The sequence below is a fragment of the Euprymna scolopes genome, chromosome 15, assembly GCF_053919585.1.
Source record: "Euprymna scolopes isolate OS-2025 chromosome 15, ASM5391958v1, whole genome shotgun sequence".
In the NCBI taxonomy this organism is placed as follows: Eukaryota; Metazoa; Mollusca; class Cephalopoda; order Sepiida; family Sepiolidae; genus Euprymna; species Euprymna scolopes.
In genome coordinates this window covers 21,102,651-21,108,840 of record NC_136496.1, presented here as the reverse complement: position 1 = coordinate 21,108,840, position 6,190 = coordinate 21,102,651, and positions in this window count along the sequence as shown.

The window sequence follows — 6,190 nt, the reverse complement described above, 5'->3', positions numbered from 1 at the left end:
GGCAAACGGAAGAGAGTTTCATAGACGTGCAGTTCTAAGAAAGAACTTTGTTCATGGAATTTACGTTTAGGCTTAGGCACAGATAAAGAGTGTGGGAAATTATTGATAGTGGTTTTAGTTAGACGAGTGTTTTTCATGAAAGTTTGGCAAAGGGGGACCATAGATTGGAGCTGAGACGAGCACTTGCCATGAAAATAACGATAAAGCAAAGACAGGCTCGCAACATGCCTTCTGTGGGAAAGAAGTTGCAGGGCATCCCCCACTAAGCTACGAAGTCTATTTTGAACTTGAAGGCAGGATACGCTGCTTCTAGCAGCTTATCCTGCCCAGATGTGGCAACAGTACTCCATCATTGGACTACCTGACTTTTATATAGGTATAGGATTACATAAGGTGTGAGATATCTACTGGAGTGGTAGAAGGATTCTACCATTTTTCCATTTGTCAGAGAGCCAATCTGTAAAAGTGTAGAATTGTAAAAATTTGCAGATGAAGAGAAAAATTTCTTATGGTGTGGACACGAAAAATTATTTGTGGGAATTCTAAAAGATCCGGTACATTTTATGGAGTGATTCCGGTTTCTGATTGGTTGCTACTAGAGCACGGCTTCATTTGATTGCTCAGTTCTTATCACCCCTGTCTATAAATAGAATCTTCCAATTTTTTGAGAATCATATTCTGTTTATTATATCAAAAATATTGCAACACCTCCATTCACTCTTTGTTCAACAAATGCATCCACTAGTTCTACCTAGAGTCCGACAACCTCGTTCTTAAGGGCTACTGTGGTCAGGGCCAGATTTATAAGGAAGCGATCTGAGTAGGAAGTTGAGCAGCAAAATGTTTGTTCACATTACATTGAAATTCCTGCATGTTGGTATTTCCAGGAAACAGGGAGCAGAAATGGAATTTCGGAGATAAGAAAGCCGAGGAAAGACGCTTTCAGCATAGAGAGTAGAGCATCTTTCGGTATCTAAAGATCTCTACAGTGAAGTTAGTAATAGGTCAGAAGTATTTTCATGTAGGGAGTAAAAGTGCAGTAAATTCATCTGAGCTCATTCCGTGGAAGTCAATGCTTCTGTTTCGTCTTGAAAGACAATGGGTACCACCTGTAACAGTAGCAGTGTGAAATTGTGAGGCAAGAGTTACACAATCTGCAACCACATTTCTCCTGAATTGGCACTGCTTGAGTCCAGTGTCAATGAGAAGTCCAGGATGGCTCGAAACAATGCCAAGATAAGGAGAGAGCACATACAACTCCTGGAATTCCCAAATGGTCACCCATTTTAGTAATGACCAGGCTCAAAGTTGCTTAACTTCGGTGATCAAACTGGAACTGCTGTGTCAATATGATTATGCTGTATTATTCGTGGAAGTATTTATTCATAGACGTACTTATAAAACAATCATAGAGATGCAGATCTGCAGTGATGTGACAGGAATTGGAGCTTGGAAGACAGTGCGGGACCTGAATGATATAATACGATTAAACTAATTAAAAATGGAAACATAGTCTTATGCATCGATTTAAAGTTACCACAAAATGCCTTATAACTAATTTGAAGAACACGTTTTCATAAAATGTAAAAAAAATAGCATCAATTATTACGTCATAAGATTAATTAAAATAATAACATAATGCAGTTAAACTTATTAAACTAATTATATATCATAGAACTAAATACAACAATGAACGTTCGTCATAAAATTAATTAAAAAATTAACATGATGCTAAAAAGACTGCAATATGATGAATAAAAATCATCACCAAATATCATAATTACAATAATAACACAATGTCATAAAGTTAATTAAAATAATATGATGTCATAAAACTAATTAAAATAATTACACGAGGTTATAAAACTAATTAAAACATCTTGTCATAAAACTAATTATGATAACATGACGTCATAAATTAATTAAAATAATATAATGTCATAAAACGATCAAATGAGACAACTACCCAAACAAAACTAATTCGCTTTCTCCCTTGAGGCTTGTTTTCACCAACAGCTGTGGGCTTAGAAGTAATCTAGACGATGTAGAGTCTTACTTCTTTGTAAACTCCCTGGATATCTTAGCGTTAAGTGAAACAAACTTGCACTCCTCAGTCTCCTCTGGCAACACAACAAAACATCTCCCTCTCTGCCAAAAGGACTCTGATAGATATATGTACGGGTTTGGAGTCTATATTCATAGCAGCCTCCCTTTAAGTAGACAGCAATGTCTTGAATCGGATAACCAGGCTTTTATGTGCTTTCGACTATTCTTTTATCACTGTGTTAGTTACATGTTTTCTCTACCGTTCTCCATAAAGTCAGGATTGTACCTTAATCGATCATGTCTCTGATAGTATAGATGCAGCACTCTCCTTAGACAGTAATGCCTAATTACATGTGTTTGGTGACTTTAATGTCCACCATAAAAATTGACTTAGTTTCTCAGATTACAATAGATGCAGCTGGACACTCTTACGTAGCTTCTCTATAGCTCATTCTGTCACACAGACAATAATGTTTCCAACTCACCTACCAGATTGTAAACCTCAGCAGGCTTCACTTCTAGACCAATTCCTCACCACAGTACCTGGGGATTGTGTGACTAATGCCCACAGTCGATTTGGAAATGCAGACCACCTAATGATATCAGTTGACATTACACTTAAATCCCAACCTCAAGGTGAGGAACCATTGCTCAAAACAACAAGGTACTACAAAAGGGTTGATTGGGAAACCATTAAAGAACACATCCGAGATACCCCATGGACTGATATCTTCGCTCTTCCTTCTGAACAGTGTGCCAATGAGACAAGTGAATGGTGCAAAGCGGGCATTGAAGCACAAGTTCCCACACGGAATATTATAGCAAGCCCCATTCAGCTCCATCGTTCACTACAGATTGTGCAGCTGCCATTGCATAAAGACTGCATGCATTCCACCAGCTCGTACTTCATAAGTCAAATACAAATAGACAAAAAAAACTCATAAATGCTAGAAATCATTGTAAGAAAGAAATAGCAACAGCCAAAAGAAATCATGCTGAAATAATCAGGGAACGCATAGAATTGCAAAAAATAGGAACTTATGGTTTCCAGAAAATCTATAATAGCGTAGTGAATAAAGTGCAATCAGTAACTCCTCCACTATCCAACAACCAGAATGTGCATGGCAACCAAGAAGGCGAAACTGCTTGCCTGGCAATTCGCCACCAACTACACCTTATAGCCAACAAATAACTCCCTCTCAAATTTCCCTAAGTGGCCTGAAGCCCCACTAGAAGATGTAAAAATCACAACTTTTCATGTCCACAGTATCATAAAAAACTCTAAGGCGTGTGGGCCTGATCTCATCCCTGCAATACTAATTAAGAAATGCTCAGCTGAGCTAGCCCCCATACTTTCCAAACTCTACAATAAATGCCTTGCTGAATCTTGCTTCCCTAATTGCTGGAAGATGGCCTCTGTGGTATAAATGTACAAGAATTCTGGTGAAAAGACTAGCCCTCCCAATTATCGCCCTATCAGTTTCCTCCTCCTCCTCCTCTTAACTAAAATCTTTGAGACCTTAATTAATCAAGCACTAGTCCACCACCTCACAAAGCAAATCTTCTCTCTGACAAACAGTATGGATTTAGGCAATGTCGTTCTACTTCAAATATTTTAACAGTCATCTATGAATGCATATACCATGTACTGGATAAGTCAGCCAAAACCAGGGCTGTAGCCATTGATATATCCAAGGCCTTTGACAAAGTCTGGCACGAAGGGCTGCTAATGAAAATTAAATTCTATGGTATAACTCGACGTATATTAAATATAATTAGATCCTTCTTAGACAATAAGACCATCCAGGTTATCATTGATGGATGTATATCCAAGCAGCATAACATTAATGTGGAAGTGGTTCAGAGGTCGATCCTATGACCACTATTATTCCTGATGCTCATAAACGACCTTTCTGATAATATTGTGTCCGAGATGGGCATGTTTGCTGATGATACAGCGCTCTATAACATGCATAAGGAAAGAACGGATGTACATAAATCTAAGATAATGGCAGAATCGTTAGAAAATGATCTCCAGACTATAGGGAAATGGAGCAGCAATTGGATGGTAACATTTAATGCTAGTAAAACTAAGCTGGTCTCCTTTAACAATTACAAGACACCTCTCCAACCACCTATACCTATGACAAATATCACCTTACCTGAGAATTCTTCCTTCAAACTCCTCGGCCTGACATTTGAGGGCAATATGAACTGGAACAAATACATAGAGGACATTGCAAAGGCTGCTGCAAAGAAGGTGGGTTCCCGTATATCGAGCTAGAAGACTACTCATGCCTGAGAGTATCCTGTACCTTGACAAGGTCACCATTCGCCCATGAATGGAGTATTGTTGCCATTTCTGGGATGATGCGTCTACCACTAGCCTCTCCCTCTTGGATAAGGTCCAGAAAAGAGTTTTCAATCTAATAGGTCCCACTGTCAGCTAAGCTCCAACCCCTGTCCCATCACTGCAATGTTTTACAAATATTTTAATGGTATGTGCTCTGATGAACTCGTTGCACTTGTTCCCCCTCGACGTACATATCCCCGACAAACCCGCTAAGCAAAAAAAATCTAACTCCTTCACTATTGAGGTCCGTAAATGTCAGAAAGCTTTCTATTCTAATAGTTTCTTGCCTCGAACAGCTAGAACTTGGAATTCCCTTCCTGCTACCTGCTTCCCTAGTTGTACTGATTTGCAAAAGTTTAAATGTGACGTTAACTAACATCTTGTTAATCTTTCATTACACCATATATAAATATTTGAAAACATTAAGATATCAAACGCCCTTCTTTTTTTTCAGAATTATGGGAATTGTCATTAAATCACCTACAAAGGGTTGATATGCCGCAAAAGTAAACAACCCCAAATCAAACCTGTATCCTCTTTAATTAATTGATTATTTGTATCTTTTTTTTTTTTTTTTTTTTTACATAGGCATCACCACATTATCAAGGCCCAGAGGCCACTCAAGGATAAGGGTTAAAGAGTGTACAGTAGAAATTGGACAATATAGTAATCATTAGTAATGAAAATTTGGTAAATTTGATAACTTATATGGAACGGCTCATCAAGAACTTATTTACTTTAGACTTGAACACAACCATATTGTAGTCAGCCGGAAAGCAGGAAAACGGAAGACAATTCCACAGGCGTGCAGTTCTAAGAAAGAAGCTTTGTTCATGGAATCTACGTTTAGGTTTAGGCACAGATAAAGAGTGGGGGGAACTATTGATAGTGTTTACAGCTAGACGAGTGTTTCTTGTGAAAGTTTGGCGAGGGGGGACCATAGATTGAAGCTCAGTCGAACACTTTCCATGAAAATAACGATACATCAGACAAACTCGCAACATCTCTTCTGTGAGATAGAGGTTGCAAGGAGGAGAAAAGGACATCTCCTACGAGGCTACGAAGTCTATTTTGAACTCTATCAAGGCAGGACAAGTCCTTTCTAGCAGCTCCTGCCCAGATGTGGCAACAGTATTCCATCCTTGGACGTACCTGGCTCTTATATAGATAGAGAATAGCATCAGCAGTGAGATATTTACCGGATCGATAGAAAGATCCCACCATTTTTCCAGCGGCCTTGGCAACAGATTTGATGTACGTGTTCCATTTAAGATCAGGAGTAATGGTCAAGCCCAGAAGCTTGTCAAAACTTGAGGCCTCCTGAAGACGAGAGCCATTCATTTTAATTGATGCCAAATGTGGATTAGAATGTTGATGATGTAAAGAGAGAAGCTTGGTTTTAGATGCATTAAAAGTAACCAGCCACTCCTTTCCCCATTGTACTACATGCTCAAGATCAGAGGAGAGAGAATTGGAGAGAACTTGGTTGTTTACTGTCTTAGATGTGCTACCATAAATGGTAGTGTCGTCAGCATAAATGTCTACAAATGATGTAAGGATGTGATTTGGAAGATCATTAATGTAGATCAGGAAAAGAGTTGGGCCCAGGATGGACCCCTGAGGGACACTGGCATTAATACTGTGAGCTTCTGATTTTTGCCCCTCAACTAATACTCTTATGAACCTATCAGAAAGAAATGATTTAATAATTGAGAAGACATTTCCAGCTATACCATAGCTAGCGATCTTATGAAGTAAACCTTTATGCCATACCCTATCAAAGGCTTTAGA